Source organism: Homarus americanus, unplaced genomic scaffold, assembly GCF_018991925.1.
Source record: "Homarus americanus isolate GMGI-L3 unplaced genomic scaffold, GMGI_Hamer_2.0 scaffold14467, whole genome shotgun sequence".
Lineage (NCBI taxonomy): Eukaryota > Metazoa > Arthropoda > Malacostraca > Decapoda > Nephropidae > Homarus > Homarus americanus.
In genome coordinates, this window is record NW_024733734.1 from 2,977,276 (window position 1) to 2,997,558 (window position 20,283).

A 20,283-nucleotide genomic window follows, 5' to 3' on the forward strand; every position below is an offset into this window, starting at 1 on the left:
GTTAATCGATTTTTTTTTCGTTAACGGAATTGAAGATTCTTATGGAAGGTAATTCGTTAACAGAAATTTCGTTAACCGAGGCGTTCGCTAACCGAGGGACCACTGTACATGCAAAGTAAAAATAAATGCAGTAAAGTACACTTACTTTGAGGTGTGTATGTAGAAGGCTCCTGGTTGATGATGATGATGGGAATTAGAAGTGGGGGTGGAGGGGAAGGGAGAAGAGAAGGAAGTGGGGGTGGAAGAGAAATCACCCCATGCTTCATGCCGTCATTTCACCCATAAAATTTTAAGTTCACTAGGTGTAATTGAAGATTATTTTCTTTAAATCAACACTGCACTGCACTATATATTGTCAATATATAAAATAAATTTCAGAATGACCAATAATTGTACTGTAAAAATGTAAAAATAGTTATGTTCAAGAGAGCCACAAGCAAGATGTTACCTCCACTGACTAGAGATACAAACTGACGCCTTGCTGGGTGAGTCAAGTGGCTGATTGGCACACCAAAAACTAGTTTCCTGTACTGCAATTATGTTAAATAAGTGTTAAAATTACTAAAAATTTTAATATAAAACTTGGAATATTATTGAAAAGTACAACCTTCTTGATAATTACTCAAATGGGAGCGAATTTAAGCCCTAGAACTGATTACTGTGTTGGTGGACTAATATTCCAGCTGGTGAGCAAGTGAAAACATGTTGACATGATTTTGTAAAAATTTCGTTAACCAAATTTTTTTTCGTAAACCGAATTGAAGATTCTTATGGAAAGTAATTTGTTCAACAAAATTTCGTTAACCGAGGGATCACTGTATATACGGTATATATTTTTTTTTCAACTAACAGCACAATACACAGTAACAGAATGCAGACCACTCTGTTGTAAAGAGGCCCAGCATCAAAGCGAGACATGAACCCCTCCTTTACTACTACCATGTTAAAACCTTCCATACTCACATATAAGTTTCAAAAAGTATAAAATAAAACAAATATTAGTTTCCCATATCATTTAAAGTGTACATTTTCCATGATTATCTTTAAAAAATCTGTAAAAATCAAGAGCCACAAAGAAAAAACACTCATGGCCATAAACAGCTTGATCTAAAGGTAATTGATGGCAAATCCTTAAAACTTAACAATGAATAAGTCCAATTTACTATTCAATTACTAAGCCTACATTGAATTAATTATTCCAACTATGTTACATCAGATGCTCTACATGAGAGAACAAACCACGAAAGATCTTCAAACCTGTTCAATACTTAAAGCTCTAAAAAGCAGAACAATGACACAAAATTTCATCTCCTTTATAGGTTCACATAAACCATGACACAGTTAGATCAATTACAGTAACTTAGTCAAATTCTAATAAAAATAAATGGTACACTTGTATTACATGAACTGTTACCTTAATTTTGTGAAATGTTATCAGAACCAGACAATACAGACTTTCTTAAAAAATATTTCTTTTCAAACAGGTGTAAGCAAGAAATAAAATACAAAACTGCAGAACTTGTAACTAAATTATTAACCTGTTTTGCTCAATCCATGCGATTATTTTCTGCAAGGATTCAGTGCATTACCTCACATATCTAGAAACTTTAACCAATCTCTCACTATCCAGACAAATAAGTAATCATTCCAATTTCACAAAACCAATTAATGTTTAAATAATTCTAAATATATGAGGTTCAACTGTAAAGGTCATCTGAGAGACTAAACAACTTGCTTTTACACTGGACAAACATGTCAGAAGTCGATTGTCACAAGCACAAAGACAGACATGTTACACTCAACTTCTAGACTCTCTTGTGTGTAAAACTAATATTATACAGGAATACATTATCTCTCTGATATATTGTAATATTGTGAGTTGTATATACACAACAGAAAACTGAAGATTGAAGAGTTACAATTTCAAAAGTTAAACCAAGTAATCAGATGAAAAACACAAACTTTGGTAAATATACACTTTGGAAAACCTCGCAACAAATTTGAAGGCACACAAGTGGAATGTGTGGCTTACCCAGGAGGAGTTCCAATATGTCTAGATGAAAATTAATGAATTCCAAAGGTAGAATCTTCAAAAGATGCAAAACTAGATTGTGACAGTATACAATAAACAGAAAATACAATGGCTATAAACAAGGCACAAAATACAGTGTGCTTCACTTCCTTTTTTTTTAATTTCTTAATTTTTATTATCAATGTAATTTTGCACATAACTGGCCACAAATTGATTGGATAGTATGTGGTCATAATTACTGATATAATTTTCTTTGCTTACAAATGACTTCAAAATTAGTTCAAATACTTTTCTTCAAACTAAAAATTAGGTCAGGTGACACCTTATGAGTATAAAGTTGATATCCTCTTGTTAGTCCATCTGTGGATGGGTGGATGGGTTACATCTTGGTGGGTGGTAACATTAACAAATTACACCCTGCTCTCAAAACACTGCTTAGATTTTACCAGTCCATATAAAAGTTACTGATCAACACTTGATTAATCAGAATGAATGTAAGCTATTTACAAAAATCAATATGAAAAAGTGAGAAATAAAGTAATGCAACTTGAAAATCAATTAATTTTATCAGACACAAAAAGAGTTCTAAGATCTGATACACCACTGAGGTCAACAACATTGACTGACTTTACCAGTGAGCAAGGATATGGTAGTATTACCTTCCACCAATTTACACAATTTGCACAGAAAGCCACAACAATGAGCGTCAAGCTTCAGCTGATAAGACTGTGATAATATGGAACTCAAGGACGGATATTGGCAGGTATAGATGTGGTGAACGTTGGCGTCTCCAGTTCTTCATGCTTCTTCATCCTTGTGCCCTGTGAATATGACAAACACTAGAAAATTCTCATATTAAAAGCTCCTGCTGTAGGCTCCAAAGAATACTTTTAGAGGAGTATGTTCTAGGTCTTGAACAGATACAGACAAGTGAAATGGTTGGATACTGCTTTAAGTAAGACAAATCTCCACCCAATAACAATAGTAGTTTCACAGTTCCAAAAGCTAGTATATATTACACTCTTGAGCTGTTCCCTTTCTTCTCAAACCACTTCCGAAGTGACAGTGATACAAGTCTAAAAATTTTGATTTTTCTCAAAATTTGACTAGTGAATCTTAGGGGAATTTATATGACAAGGAATTGGAGTGATTCTTTGATTATTACTGTTGATACCTGAACTTTGATGGTTTAAATCAAGAGTTTACGGGAACAATCAAATATTTTTATTGTTTATTTTTTCAATATTCCCCCATCCAGTGGGTAATGACCTCGAGTTGCCATCACTGTCCTCAAAGGGTTAATGTACTGGTACAGGAATTACTCACTACACACAGTCCAGCTATGTGTATTTTTGTACAGTACAACTATACAAAATTTATAAATAAGTAACATTTTGCATTATATAGTGCACAAAGTATTTTCGTTGATTCACATTTTTTTCCTGTAGTACAAGTTTCAAAAGTTCCACACAAACTAATTTGGACCGCATCAAATTGCTACACACTGCTCAGGTACCATTTTTTTGGCTAACCCAAGGCATCAAATCAGGAACCTGACCTTCATATCAAATAACCTCATGTTGATAATTTTTACCTGAAGCTTTATTATATGAAAAAAAACCTGAAGTTACAAAATTTTTGTGCAAATTTTTTTGCATCAGAAGTGTGGGTTGTGCATAATTTAGAAAGGAGGCAAGCATGTCAACTACACCTAGATTAACCACTCCCTCCACTCAGTGCTTTTATATCAGTGACCTTCTCTTTGTGAGGGAACCTACAAGAAGTTTCTGAAGTGAGATAAACAATATTATAAAGGAGACAAAAATCATCAACTTCAACATCTAAATTTACTTTTTTCATAATGTATCTATGGTGAGCAATTAGTTAAATATGCACACTGGGATGTATACTGATTGATTCAGTAATTATGGCTTATGTATTTAGTGTGGTTAGCTTTGGTTGTAAGATATAAGGTGTCTGAAATGCGGCCTTCAGGAATGCATCTTCCATTCATAATGAAGGTTGGGTCAATTAAGTTAAGTTAATGAACTTAATTTTTACCACTTAACAGATTTTCCCATAGAATACTGCATGAGCCAGTAGAGGTTGTTGAAGCACTGACCTCTCACACACATCCATGTAATCTAACCAGGTTACTTATCTACAGTAGGCTGCTATCTGGCTGTCTCAATTACAAAAAGACTTGATAGTGTTTTGCCAAGCACACCTTTCATTAAGAAAATGTTAAATTTTATAGGTGAAATTAGACATTATTAATCAAATTAATGTAATTGGTTAATTTTTACAGTATTTCACTTGTTTAGTGGTTTCATAATTTATGATCATATACACTTCATTCATTAGCGTTCCAACCCCTAGGATCAATCTTCGGTAAGCTTTGGAGACTTACTTTCTTTCTTTCTTTAGGTGTTTCTTATAAGGTGGGAAATGCGATTGTTAACTTTTCAAATCAACTTAATCTAAATAGAAAATATTCAAAATAGGAGTTAACTTGGTAAGATTTCTAAATTACCTTGACCAGTTAAATTTGAAAGTTATATGAATCAACCCTGCTTGTAACAATTGTAACAATAGAAACAGAAATGACAGTACAATAGTACAGGTGAACCTTACTATATGCTGTACCAGTGCACATCATTTCACATATATGTCAATAATTAATAGCAAATTAATAAAAATAAAAAATAAAATAATTATAATAACCTTAAATAAATACAAAAACGAACAAAATAAATCAAGAGTGAGAAACGATATATGTACATTATGTTTGTTGTGTTGTCCAAGTTAGTGAAACAGTTGAGACCCTGCAATTGTGTGTAAATGAGGCAGAAATTTAGATCAGCAGCCTGGAACTTGGTCACAATTTTCGTGATGCCATATGGTAGCAGGGTAGCAGGGTCTACCATTAGACAACACATTACCGGTATGTTTCCAAAACCTTCCCAGGTGGTAGTACCTCCCTGTTTGGTAGCTGCTTACTACCTACTACTACTACAGGTTGTACCTCTCTAGTCCCTTCCCACTCCCGTGGTCCGGGTGGTAGTACCTCCCTGTTTGGTAGCTGCTTACTACCTACTACTACTACAGGTTGTACCTCTCTAGTCCGGCATTCTGTGGTCCGGAAACTCCCGTGGTCCGGAACGATTTTAGTTTGTCCAATAGGCAGTTTTTTTTTTTTTTTTTTTTTTTTTTTTTTTTTTTTTTTTTTTAGATTTGTAGGAATATTACCTACGCGGACCTTAAGCTAAAATGCTGGTGCATGATGGGAATGAGGAGCAACTTTTAGCTTCAGACATGAAAAATATTTACCATTTACTGCCAGTAAACAATGGAAACGTAAAATATGTACCAATTAGTAATGAAAAGTTGTGCAGTTCCTTCAGCAAATGAAGCTCACCAACTTACAATAGGCTAAATTACCTTACAACGTGTTTTCAGTAGTCTATGTTGAAGTTCTTAGCACAGGCTAACTTATCATATCATATACGGTATCACAGTTCTCATTGATCTACAAAAAATACCGGTAATAAAAACCTTTTTGATATTTCACACTTAATATAATACCCGGTAATCTACTTCAACCTCCTATTGTTTACAACGACGCATGACGCACCACCAGCTGTTGAGTATCAGCTAGACGGTACACGTGTTTTTCGAATTGTTTTCAGTTAAAAAACTGTTACATCACATGTATATTTTACCTTAACTGTGCCTGAATGAATATATTCTCGGAAATAAATAGTAGTTTTGCTGCTATAACGATGTATTTTAACTGAAATATTCCTAAACAACGGACCTATAAAATTGAGAAACAAAAGACTGCGCATTACCCGCGACCCACAACCGCCATCGATGTGCACCACTGTTATTGTTGAAATTTCGTTCAAAACGTATAACTATTTTGTTATACAAGTATACAATTGTAACAATGAGTCGTCCAAAGCTGAGAAAGCTAATAACCCTTGAAACTAAGAAAGAAATTATAAAGAAACGTGAGAATGGAAGAAGCATTGCGAAACTTAGTGATGAATATGGGATGGCTAAATCGACTATATGTACGATTTTGAAGAATAAAGAGGAGTTAAAAACTGTGCAAGTGGCTAAGGGAATCTTTAGACTTAGCAAAGCAAGGTGTAATGTGATTGAAGAGATGGAAAATTTACTCTTAGTGTGGATAAAGGAGAAAGAAATGGCAGGTGGTAACATTAGTGAAGCTATAATTTGTGAGAAGGCTAAACAATTGTTTGAGGACTTTAAAGCCAAGACTCCCAGTGGAAGTGATAGTGCTGTGCCAGTGTTTAGGGGTACCTGCATGCTGAATAACACTAAGGTAAGATAAAGTACCGTATTTTTTACATTTTCCACAGAATTTTTTCAGTGTTAAGCGGTTGTATTTGGGGGCCTGGAACGGATTAATCCTATAACGAACGAATGCTATAACGAACGAGGTTCTGGAACCAATTACGTTCGTTATAGCATACCCCACTGTAGTAGTTTTGCTGAAACGTGATGTATTTTAATGTGAAATAGGATAAAATACATGACGAAAACAAAAGATTTTACCTAACCTTCCGATGTTCAAGAGAAGTTACTCGTTTTTTTTAATAGTTTTTGGTTAAAATACTGTTATATTACAATGGTATTCTACTCATACTGCGCTTGATATAATGCATTCACGGAAATGTAATATTTTTGCTGAAATTACATACGTATTACAGTGGAAAGTGCGATAAAATCGTGACGAAAACAATGACTTTCGCTTTCCTTCGTTCAAAAGATGTTACCGTAATCGCTTTTCGATTGGTTTTCAGTTAAAAAACTGTTGTATTACAATAATATTCTATCCTAATTGACTTGAATAAATACTACGATACCATATTTCTGAATATTTTCTTTAAAATCCTTCTAAATCATTTTCCTTGTCATCGTCTGCAGCACCAAACAGCTTCTCCCAGTCCTCTCCTTGAACAGGGCTAGAGGGTACGTGTTTTTCGAATCGTTTTCAGTTAAAAAATTGTTACATCACATGTATATTTTACCTAAACTGTGCCTGAATGAATATATTCTCGGAAATAAACAGTAGTTTTGCTGAAACGTGATGTATTTCAATGTAAAATAGGATAAAATACATGACGAAAACAAAAGACTTTACCTATGCTTCCGATGTTCTTGAGATGTTATTCGTTTTTTTACTAGTTTTCGGTTAAAGTACTGTTATATTACAATGATATTCTATTCATACTGTGCTTGATATAATACATTCACGGAAATGTAATATTTTTGCTGAAATGACATATGTATTACAGTGTAAAGTGGGATAAAATGGTGACGAAAACAATGACTTTGAAATATAATGCAATATTAGCCCCTAAATCAGTTAATTCGGACAATCAGCTAAAACGGACACCCTTCCCCCCCTATTAGTCCGAATTAACGAGGGTCGACTGTACTTATCTGAATTATTATTATTATTACAGGAGTATTAAATTTTTGCCCCTCAGGCCCCAATGTGGGTCGGTGACCTATGCCCGGGTGGGCTAATCCCCGTAAAAAAAACAAAAACAAAGCCGCGGTAAATTAAGGTTTGTTTACATCCGGCAGTTCAGCTGCTCTCTCTCTCTCTCTCTGCTTGTCTATACAGAGTACAACATTTAACCCTTCAATATATATGAGCAGTAAATAAGTGTTGCTTTCATATTCTTATGTAGAGTAATGACGATATGTTTTCACATGTGCGCACTTACATACGCGCAGTCTCACTTTTTTTTACCATTAATGGTTAGCTACTTATATTGTTCCATTTATTAACATTAAATAACATTACAGGTACTTCAAACAACCATGTTAATTTTTTTTACATTAATTTTACATTAATATGTAGAACCAATCGGTCACTGGTTTTGTAAGCTTTAACATAAACAATGCCGGCAGCCATCTCGTCTCCTCGTGTAAATATTCCATGTATTATTAATAAATTGAATTGTTAATTTTGCACACACAAACATTAATTCAATAAAAACAAATTCAGAAACATTAATTAAAATATATATGAACAGTAAGTAAGTGTTGCTTTCATATTCTTATGTAAAGTAATGACAATATGTTTTCACGTATGCGCACTTACATACGTGATCTCTCTTCTTTCTTTACCATTATCGTTAGCTACTTCTATTGTTCCATTTATTAACATTAAATAACATTACTTAAAACAACCATATTAATTTTACTACAGCTACAACCAAGGTCTTATTTTCTTCAGTTTTATATGTAGAACCAGTCAGTCACTGGTTTTGTAATCAATGAAAACAATGCTGTGTCATTTCCTCGTTTGTTTTAATATTCTACGTATTATTGATGAATTGTATTGCTCATTTTGCACACATAAACATTAATTCACTATAAAAGACATTCAGTAATAAACAATAATGAATCTTTTGTACATAAGAGAAATGACGCTGTTTACACGATTATGCACGTCGTCTGCACGTTGGCGGGCCGTTCAAACCCGTCGAAATTAAAGTTTCCGCCGTCAAAATATATATATATTTTTTTTTTGTGTTCCAATAAAATACATTGAATTAAAAACTCGCGAAATTTGAGAAGCTACTATACGACATTTAACCCTTAAATATGTCTTCAAAGAGACCATGATGCAGAGAAAGTGGTGCTAGTGCTTCCAAGCATAAGCACAAGTCACTATCTATCCAGGAAAAGGGTGAATTTCCATGGTCCGGCACTGGTCAGGTCCCGAGGTTGCCGGACTAGAGAGGTACAACCTGTACTACTAATCCCGGGCATTAGGAACCTTGAGTACAGAGACAGGTTAAAGCATCTTAATTTGCACTCCTTCACACATCCAAGGCATGGCTAATCCCCGTAAAAAAAAAATATATAAATAAAATTAATGTTCATTGGAAAAATAGCTTTACCAAAACAGCCTTCCCTCCAATTAGTCCAATTTAGTGAGGTTCTACTGAATAAGTTACAGGCAACAAACAAAGAAAATGCTCTGACTAGCCACAGAATTTATAATAAATTTTATTTTTACAAAGCAGCATGGGACCAAATTCATTCTGCAAAAAAGGTTTTACCATAAAACTTACAATAACAACATTTATCAATTCTTTTAGGAAGAAGTCACTTTTGAAATTTACAGGTTAGCAAATTTAAACGTTACTCATCTGTCACTATTATTTTGTAAAATTAGTATTTCTGGTAAGATTCAGAATTTTAGTGTAGCTGAATAAGTGACAGGCCACATCATTACTGATCTGACAGTGGTCATAGAATATGACAAATCATTCTTTACAACAAAATAATACTACTGCAAACCTGCTGTTGTTTGTAGTGGTTAATGATGTCCTGATCAGCTGGGCAGGACTGTGTGAAGGCATCCAATTGATACATATGGAACATGTACCGCCAGAGGTTTTCCAGCTCCTCGGGGATCTCAAAGTCAGCAAAGTATTTACCTAAAACAAAAATAACACCACATTCAGTATCAAAATCATGCTTGGATACATCCAAGATACATCATGAATTACTGCATTTTATGGCACTTAAGATGTAATTTTTTGTCTGAAAAATAGCTAAAAAAAAATCTGCCTGCCCCCTATATGTAAAATTGAGGTCTCCCATAAGCTAATGAATCCCCCAGTAGGCTAAATTCTACTTAAACACATTATTATTATTTTCAATTAATTAAAAAATTAAATATTGAAAATATAAAAGCTTGATTTATAACTTCATGTACTGAACTAATACTGTAATGATAACCTTAAATGATTTATGTAAGTAAGGTAGACACCCAACTCCTCAGAGGTAGCCAAGCAGTAGCTATTTCTGAATTCTTACATGCATTACAAACTACTACAGTAATACCATAGCTGCAACATTTATTTTTAAATCTGCAAATACCAGATCTACATGAAGATTTACAGATAACTTTCTTTTCACATTTGCATCTGTTAACATTGCTGGCAGCATTGCAGCTAGGTTAGACTCGTCACTGTAACCACCAGTTACATGCACACACCATCTTACATACATATTGTAAAAACAGTAAGAGAAACAATTGTCCTATGGGCAAACACAAAGGGAATATATATTTCTTTGCACACAAGTTAACTGGCTCAGTGGGGGAGTGGGAGGAGGTGGGGCGTGTGGGGAGTGTTGCTAGGAATCAGCGGAGGTAGCATCTCTGTTGCTATGGTGAACCCGGGAATATAAGCAAATGGCGACTGTGTTAAACATTCATTTGGCTTTTATACTCACAGAAAAGTTGCCAAATAAGACAGAGTCACTCCAATTATAATAGCTCAATTTGATTATCCTTCTCTAGAAGAAATTAGAAATAACTTAATCCTTGTGATTAATCATTTAGAAGCAAAGAATCATAGTCATGAGAAAGGTAAATTAGAGAAGGATAAGGAAAAGAAAATTAAAAAAGTATCCTGGCCCATAAAGCAAGAAACAAAAGTACTGGTGCTCCTGTACTTACGAACGAGTTACGTTCCTGAGGCTTGTTTGTAAGTCCAATTGTTTGCAAGTCCAACTTTACTCTTGTAGATACCAAACATATTGTAAAAAATTAAAAGATTATGGATATTTAGTACAGCTATACCCTTTAATATAGCCTGTGATGATGTTTGTATTTCTGAAAGTTTGGAAGTTGAACATTCTTAAGTAGAGAAGCACCTGAAATTCAAATGGGCCCAGGAGAAATAAGACAGTCAGAGCTTGCAGTTGCTGAGCCTTCTAGTTCCGATTCTGATATCAGGTGCGTGTTCTGTGATGGGGGACATTTGTCAACTAAATGCAGTAAATACCAAGGCCGTCACAGTAGGATTAGGCGCATAGAAGAAAGAGGACGATGTGGGAAATGTAGCTGCAGATTTAAAACTGAAGACTGTAAATATAAATTACATAAAAGTCCTATTTGCAAAAAGGGCATCCATCATTCTTATTTTTGTGATTCAGAACAAAATGTCTGTTCAGTGAGTCCAAGTTCTGGCAGCAAAGTTTCCACTGCACTACTTACAGAGTAACTTATAGTTGTCAAGAGTAAAAGTAAATCCTCAGTTAGGACTCTGTACAACCAAGGATCACAGAAAACCTTTACCTAAGAGATTAGCAGTGGAACTAAAATTAAATCCTTGTGGCAAATTAGATTTGAAGATATCTGGATTTACTATGAGTATTAGGGGGCAGTGAAATTTTGCTCAAAGCTGCACTCTTCAGGCATTGTTCCTTATACATATCTAAGACTCCATGCCAAATTTGAAGCTGATATGTCGAGGTTTAGTCTGCCGCATTTTCTACTGAAATTTTTAAATTTACCTACAGTACTAGCCAAACAGCCGCTGTGGCGGTGCAATGTTCTGTTCAGTGTTTATCAACTTTTTTTCATATCTCTTATTTCATTTAAGTTGTCTTGTTGCAGATGAGTATGGTGCTATGTCTATATTGATTATCAGCCTTTTCTCATTTCATTTCTCAATGTTGTGTTACTGTACTGTAATGTAGGGAAGACCGCCACTCGTGTGATGATAAAGAATGAGAAGACCGAGAAATGGAGTTCGAGGATGATGGTGAAAGATCATTATGTCATCATGGTTGAGCCTGGCAATGAATATCTCACACATGTGACTCCCAAGACTGGACACGGAAAGCAGATTGCCAAAACTATTCACGAGTTTCTGGTAGAGAAAAATCTAACCCAGCAGCCCATTGTGTGTGTTGGTTGTGATGGAACCAATGTAAATGTAGGATCAGAAAATGGAGTCATTCATCATCTTGAAATGTTACTTGGTCACCCGCTCCATTATTTCATATGTCAGCTTCACGGAAATGAGCTGCCTTTCCGCCGGGTTTTTAATCACTATGATGGTAAACCAAGTGGTCCTGAGCATTGGCGTGGTCCCATTGGAAAGTAGATCAAGGAGTCTTTGGCTGAGCTTCCAGTTGTCGCCTTCCAGCCAGTCAGTTTCCCTGATTTCCCTGTGTTTAATGATGAAGTGGAGAAAGATCTGTCCTGGGATCAGAAATACCTGTATAGGATTTGTAAAGGAGTTATCACAGGTGTTGTTGAAGATGACTTGGCTGCTATTGAGCCAGGTCCTCCCTGTGTGTCAAGGTGGAACACCTTATGGAGTAGAATCCTCAGGCTGTATGTAGCAACATCAAGACCCAGCCATGAGTTGAAAAGAATTGTCATTACAATAATAAAGTTCAGTGCTCCAATGTGGTTTTACATCAAGATACACCCTTACGTAACACACGGCTCAAGGAACGTATTCCAGTCCCTGCTATATATGAAACACCTGAATAGTGAGGAGGAGACGATAGTGAAGAAGGCTGTCCAGAGAAATGCATACTTCGCCCACACAGATCAACTTCTTCTTGGTATGTGTGCAGATGAGGACATGACTGTTAGAGAAAAAGCTGTCTCAATGATAAGAAAAATTAGAGAGGAGAATCAGCAAAAGGAAGAATGCACTGGCAGATCTGAAGAGGAGGAGGAAGATCCTGATGCTGCTGTTGACGAGAATTTGCTGTTGACGAGAATTTGTTAAACTATACTGATGAGGAGGGTAAATGATGGAGATGGGAATGAGGATGTGCCTCCTGTAGTCAACATTAGAAAGGTGGTGACTCCGAAACTAAAGTGGCAAGCAAAAAACTATCATTCCATGATTAACTGGAGGAATGAACTCAAGACTGAGCCTCCTTACATTGCTTCTCTGTCAAATCTACAGGTTAATGACATTCTTGAGACACCATTAGTGGTGCCCAAGTGGCCAAACAGCACTCAGGCGGTCGAGAGAGGCATAAAAGTGATGACTGAAGCTTGCACTGAAGTGACGGGATACGAATCGAGAGATGGATATATTAGGCAAAGATTATTGTCTAGGAAAATGATGCCAAGGTTCCGCACAAAAAAGAATTTCAATATGAACTTGTAATGATTTTCTATACGGTGTACCTGTAAAATAACATGTGAATTAAATTGATGTCACCCATGTAAAATTTATCATTATCCTGGAAAACATTAAATGACACCTAATTTTTGGTATACTGTACACTAAAAGTTGACAAAAAGTCGTTCGCGATGCGGCAGGGTAAGTATGCATGAAATGGCATGAAATTTTGCACAGGTGTTTGTTACAGCCATACAAACGATGCCTGAAAAGTGCAGCCTGCAACTCAAATAAAAGTGTTTTTTCCCTGCCCCCTAACGAGTATAGATACTCAATCTTATGATTTAGTGAAATTTACTGTAAAAGGTGGCTTGAAGTATGTTAGATTGAGTGCTCTGATGCTAGACAATCTTCCTAAAGATACAAGAATGGATGGACTTGAGGAATGCCTTGAATATGTGAAGGACAATAAAATCAAGGTATCTGACCCTAACCTAAAGAACTTAGTTGATAGTGTTGATTTGTTGGTTGGGGCAGAACACTATAACCAATTAGTATACAGTATGATTAGACCGAAGGGTGTAAATTTTCTAAAGACTAGAAATAGATTAGTTTTTTATGGAAATACACCAGATAGATTCGTCAAGGACGCCAAGAGCTCTCAGATAGCCTTAGTACCATATATGGAGGTGTATACGTCCATCTTTGAAGCGAAATTTTTAGTGTCCAAAGTTAGGGGGCTGACTTATACGATGGGTAGTAAATGTTGACCTCTAAAATCATGACTGTAAGTGAGAGTTTTTCGTATTACAGCCTTCATATTTACCTTTAACATAATTGCTCTATTTCTATTATGATGAAATAAAGTTTTTCTCGGGAGTTTTATTTAAACACCTTTTGTTATTGATGGCTGTGTGTGGACTGTGGTGGAATAAACTGGAAGTCAACTGAGCTCAGTGTTGTTGTGATTGTTGGGTCAGTCACTAATGACGTTGTGTGACGTCATGTATAGAGTGGCTTGTTTGACTGTTTATGTATATGTTTTGATGGTTAATTTGGTCCTTCACAACACTTGACAGCTGCTGGAGTTGGGGAGTCAACTTATCCAGTAGGTACAGTTTTACCCCGCTTAACGCGCTTTCACTTTACGCGTTTTCGCATATACGCGGTGCCTTGCCAAAGCTGAACTTTCACTTAACGCGGCATTTTTCATCATATACGCGGTGAGTGTCCGGCTCGAGAGCTATTTTTAGATTCGCACCACCCCCCACCCGCCACCCTGCCTGACTGCCTGTTTTAGCTCATAAAATTCATACAAATTACCCAGCCAGAATATAATTTACATTGCTGGAATTCTTATAATTTGGTGATCATTTTGAATATAAACAACATATATTTTGCATTAAGCATACAATTTTTAGATAAAAATATTTCTCTAGGTAACTATGTTATCTTTTGTCCAAAATATATGACATTTATATTCAAAATATTCCTGGTCTTACAAGGAATCCAGCAATGTCAATTATATTATCCTAACTTTAGTTTGAGGTATTATTTATTAAAATTTAGTGGTTATCCCACACATCTCCTTGGGACGGTTGGTGGGGGGTGGGGGGTGGGGGGGAGGGAGGGACCGACCGACCGACCATCTGTTACCCCGTGAAGAATTATTTTTTTTTTTATTAACTGAAGATATTTGTTTTAGCTCATAAAATTCATACAAATTACCCGGTCAGAATATAATTTACATTGCTGGAATTCTTATAATTTGGTGATCATTTTGAATATAAACAACATATATTTTGCATTAAACATACAATTTTTAGATAAAAATTGTTCTCTAGGTAACTATGTTATCTTTTGTCCAAAATATATGACATTTATATTCAAAATATTCCTGGTCTTACAAGGAATCCAGCAATGTCAATTATATTATCCTAACTTTAATCTGAGGTATTATTTAATACTAAATGTTATAAACTCTGGAAGGGAGGATTGGTGGGGGGTGGGGGGAGGGTTGGGACTGACCACGCGGTTGGAAGAGGGGGGGAAGGCAAGGTGGGGTACTTTGATTGACAGATAGTGTCGAAGAATATTTTTTTTTTTTTATTAACTGAAGATATTTGTTTTAGCTCATAAAATTCATACAAATTATCCGGCCAGAATATAATTTACATTGCTGGAATTCTTACAATTTGCTGATCATTTTGAATATAAACATCATAGATTTTGCATTAGACATACAAATTTTTGATGTAAAGTTTATTCTGAGTAAATATGTTATCTTTTGTGAAAAATATATGACATTTATATTCAAAATATTCCTGGTCTTACAAGGAATCCAGCAATGTCAATTATATTATCCTAACTTTAGTTTGAGGAATTATTTATTACTATACCTGGTTTTCCCCCAAAAATTTCTCAGAGGGAAGAGCCAGTGAGTGTAGTGTGAGAAGAGGGGGAGGGAGTCGAGTCCATTATTTGAATGGACATTAACTTGGCGACTGTATTTCTCTATTTCTCTTAAGTATTAATTGTGTGCATGTACCATCATAAAATTAAGATGCTATTTTTACTACAACATAGTTATTTGTCGTCAAAAAGTGGAGTTTGGGGGTCGGGCTGGGTTCTATTGGAATTAATCCCATATGTTCTGTTATTCACTTAACGCGGTTCAATTGACCGCGTTAAGTGGGGTACAACTGTATACCTCTATGACCAATTTTTTTTGCTTGAAAAGGTGGGTCGACTTATACGCCAGGTCGACTTATATGCCGCCATATACGGTAACTAATAATTGTCAGAAGCCAGAAATCCGTAAGTATCTAAACTATGGGAATTAGACACCATTGGGATAAAAGCCAAGTCTATGAACCCAGAATAATGGTTTGTGTTAGAAAATTATAGAAAACCGTAAAGTATCATGATAACCAGTATTGGGTTGGGCTGCCCTGAAAAGTGAACAGTAAATTTCTACCTACAAATTTTAACCTGGCTAAAGGTAGATTAAAATTAAAATTTAAGAAATTAAAGTCAGCAGGGCTTGTCAATCAATACGGTGAAATTATTAAAGACCAGTTAGACAAAAGATTTATTGAGAAAATGTCAGAACCAATTGTAACTGATAAGACTCATCACTTACCTCACTTAGCAGTCAGTATTTAGAGAAAGTAAAACCACTCCTATATGCATAGTTTTTGACTGTAGTGCAAAAATAAATCCTCAATCTACTGGCCCTACATTAACAGAGAAGCTAGGAGATATTCTTTTCAAATTCAGAACCAATAAATTTGCCTATGTGGCTGACATTAGTAAAGCATTTCTGAGAATTGGCTTACAAGTGGAAGACAGAAATTACACTAGATTTCTTTGGCCAAGCAATCCTCATGATGAAAACAGTCCCTCGGATACTTATACAGTATAGTCTGCATTTACGCGATCAATTGAACCCGTGGAGGTCCGCGTAAAACGAGAAACGCGTAAACGAAATAACAGAACATACGGGATTAATTGAAATAGAGACTGGGCCAACTCCCAAACTCCACTTTTTCCGACTCAATACGTACGTTGTAGTAAAAATAACATCTTAATTTTATGATGGTATGCACACACAATTAATATTTAAGAGAAATATCAATAATATTAGGTTTTTTAACACTTACGTTAATAGAAAAGATGGCTGGGCACACGGGGATGGGGGGTTGGTTCCGAGGCAGAGGGCAGATTATTGGCCCTCACCTGTATCACTTGTATCAATTGTATCACTATCCACCACAGAGGCTTGCAGGGCCTCTTTGTCAAACCCCTCAAAGTCCATATCCTCACTATCACTGACTTGGGCTGGCTGTGGTGGGTGGCGGGTGAAGAACTCGGTAATGTTTTGATGACTGAGAGACCTTGTGCGCACCCTGCCCGCGCCGCTTCCCGCATAATTAAAACATTTCATTCTGGCAAGGCACCGCGTAAATGACCAAACGCGTAAACAAAAACCGCTTAAATCCAGATTATACTGTAGATTTAAATCAATTCTATTTGGAGCCAATAGTTCACTGTTTTTATTGCAAATGACTCTGGAACATCACTTAAACCAACAAAATAAAAACAAATTAGAGGTGGATATGAATAAGAAATCCCTGTACATGGACAATATCCAAGGGACTACAAATGATGAGGAGTCCTTGAGCAAATGCCACTCCAATACTGGACTACCAATTCACCTACCCGAGGGGCCACTTTGCCGTCTGACCATCAAGATAATATCAAAGTGTTAGGTTTGCAATGGAGTCCTAAAAAAGATATTGATGTCAAGGATGTCATATGGGATTCTGTAGATACTAAAAGATCTTTGCTAAGGGGTGTTAGCAAGATCTTTGACCTGTTGGGTTTGGTCACTCCTCTAACCATTCCTTTGAAAGTGTGAGTTCAAGATACTTGGACCAGAAAGTTAGATTGGAATAACACTCTGCCCGAAGAAATAATGAATAAATGGGAAAGTTTATCCCAGGAGTGCAATAATCTGTCCAAAATTAAATTTCAAAGGAATATGTTGGAGGAGGGGTCTCAATTTGACTTGCATTTATTTTGTGTTGCTTCTCCAAAAGCTTACGGAGTTGTAGCATATGTTACTGATTACTCAACTGAACCCAAGTTACTGACAACAAGAGCAAGAGTTGCTCCATTGAAAACTAAAACTCTGCCCCAGTTATAATTGACGGTCATGTATGTAGCAGTAAAATGAAGTAAATATTTAAAGGATACACTACATACAATTACTTTTAACAGAACTTTCATATGGTCGGACAGTGAAGTGGCTCTACAGTGGGTAGTAAATAACAAGAGTAACATAGTTTATGTGAGAAATAGAGTAGCACACATGATCAATTTAGATTCCACTTGTATTTATCATCATTTAACCACAGAACAGAACCCTGCTGATTTATTAACCAAAGGATTGAGTCAAATTAAATTTCTAGAATCTCAAGACTGTGGTTCCAGGGTCCCAACTGGTTGAATGACGAATGTGAGTGGCCAAAGCAGAAATTTAATACTAGCATAACTATTGATGTTCTAGTAGCTAATGTGGAGGATCAGTCTAACCTACCCTTTATGGATCCAAAAAGAGTGAAGACATGGAGTAAATTACTTAAGAACACCAGTTTAGTCTTTTCTTTCATTAGTAAGATCAAAGGAAACAAAATGCTGAATCTAATGAAACCCCATCATTAGTGGTTACACATGGCACAAAAGGAGTTACCCTGAAGCTTTCAGACATTTAAAAGAAACCCATGCAATATAAAATGCCAGATATTGTAAAAAATCTGAATCATTTGAGGATGAAGATCTTCCGGGATGACATGGTAGAATAGATGAGGCAAATTTGCCCTTATCCTACTATGTTCCCATTATTGCTCCCTAGAAAGCATCATGTGACGAACCTTCTAATAAATGATGCACATTTGGAAACCAAACATGGGGGAGTACAAGACACTGTGCAAATTAAAAGAAATTTTTTGGATCCCTAAGGGTAGGCAGGTGATCAAAACTGTCATTAAGTCATGCTACATATGCAAAAGACTTGAAGTCCAGTTTATCAGTACCCTTTGCCAAAAGAACGAATAGAAGATTTAAGACCATTTGAAGTAGCTGGAGTTGACTACACAGGAGCAATATTTTTTTTTTACGGGAATTAGCCCACCCAGACACAGGTCAATGACCCACATCAGGGCCTGGGGGCAAAGATATATTATAATAATAATAATAATAATAATAATAATAATAATAATAATAGTTATTATTATCATCCCCCAGACCCTGATGTGGGTCAGTGACCTGTGCCCGGGTGGGTTAATCCCCATAAAAAAAAAAAAAGCTGCCCACTACCTACTACCTAATTGCAGTTGTCAACCCAGTGACTAAACAGAGCAAAAGGTCTAAGTAGTTCTTTATACCTGTACAACCACAAGAGCTATTCATTTAGAGCTCACAAATGATTTAACTGCTGAAACATTTCTAAACTCATTTAGAAGATTTGTTGCTAGGAGATCCTGTCCAAAACTAATTATCAGCAACAATGCTACCAACTTCAAGTTGGGGGTCTGAATTATTAAATCAGATATTTGAGGATGCCAGAGTGCAAGAGGAGTTCACCAGCAGAGGCTGTGAGTGGAAATTTATACCTCCCAGAGCCTCTTGGTATGGTATGGAGGTTTCTACGAGAGAATGATAGGGTTAGTGAAAAACTGCCTAAGAGAGTCATTTTTCAGAAAACTTGTCAATTTAGATGATTTACATACTCTATTGACTGAAATAGAATGTAGAATAAATAATCGTCCTCTTTCATATGTGACCAATACCTTAGGAGAGCCCGAAGCACTGACAACTTCACATTTGCTGCATGGCTACAAACTAAATTCTTTGCCAGCAATAATTACATCGGACTACCAGCTTGATCCTTCCTATATAGATGGTGACACATTAAGTAGTAAATATTACCAATAATTAAAAGTATTAAATAAGTGGCATGATATGTGGAAAGGAGAATATTTAACCTCTCTTTTGGACCGGAACATTCATAAGCGCAATAGTAAAGTACAAAAAAAAAATATATATTAATGTGGATGATGTGGTACTGATTCACAATGATAAATCCTGTGGAAGTTGGCCTTTAGGGAAAGTTGAAGAATGCTACTCAGATAATCAAGGATTCATTAGAACTGTCAAATTAAAACCTAAATTAGGGTCAGTAATTAGAACTGTAAATGAATTGTACCCTCTCGAAGTCTTCTAGCACAGATCCGGTGGCGCCTAGTATGACCCTAAGGGATGGGCTGGGGAATGGGCTAAGGGATGGGTTAGAGAACCGTACTAATAAGGGATCAGACTCCATAAGAGTACCTAGAAGAGCTGCACAAAATTTTATGCAAAGTTTAGAATTTTTTATAAAAATGGGGATATATAGAATATAAATTAAGTCCTTTCGGCCCCAGGATGTCGGAAATTTCACCAAAATAAGAATTTCCTTCCATCAAAATTAGTAACGGGAACAGTCAACTGGGAGGAGTATTTCACTTATAATTACAATATATTGTATTATTATTCCCCTGATATTTGATTCCTAATGTTTGTGCTGCAATCCCCACTTTCTATGTATTAATCCCTGCAAAGTATCATACAGTACAGTTATCCCTCGGTTAACGAGTGCCTCGGTTAACGAAATTTCGGTTAACGAATTACCTTCCATAAGATTCTTCACTTCGGTTAACGAGCAAACCCTCGGTTAACGAATTCCTTACGAGCTCCCCTCAACATGTT

The 20,283-nt window shown here is 35.9% G+C and overlaps 1 long non-coding RNA gene across 1 annotated transcript; it reads right to left on the reverse strand.

Moving 5' to 3' along the window:
• Positions 1-998: 998 nt before the first annotated feature.
• Positions 999-11,322, reverse strand: LOC121869930. The gene is made up of 2 exons (XR_006089606.1): positions 9,386-11,322; positions 999-2,853 (listed from the first exon to the last, which is right to left on the reverse strand). It is a non-coding gene; the product is annotated as an uncharacterized LOC121869930 (long non-coding RNA).
• Positions 11,323-20,283: the final 8,961 nt, after the last annotated feature.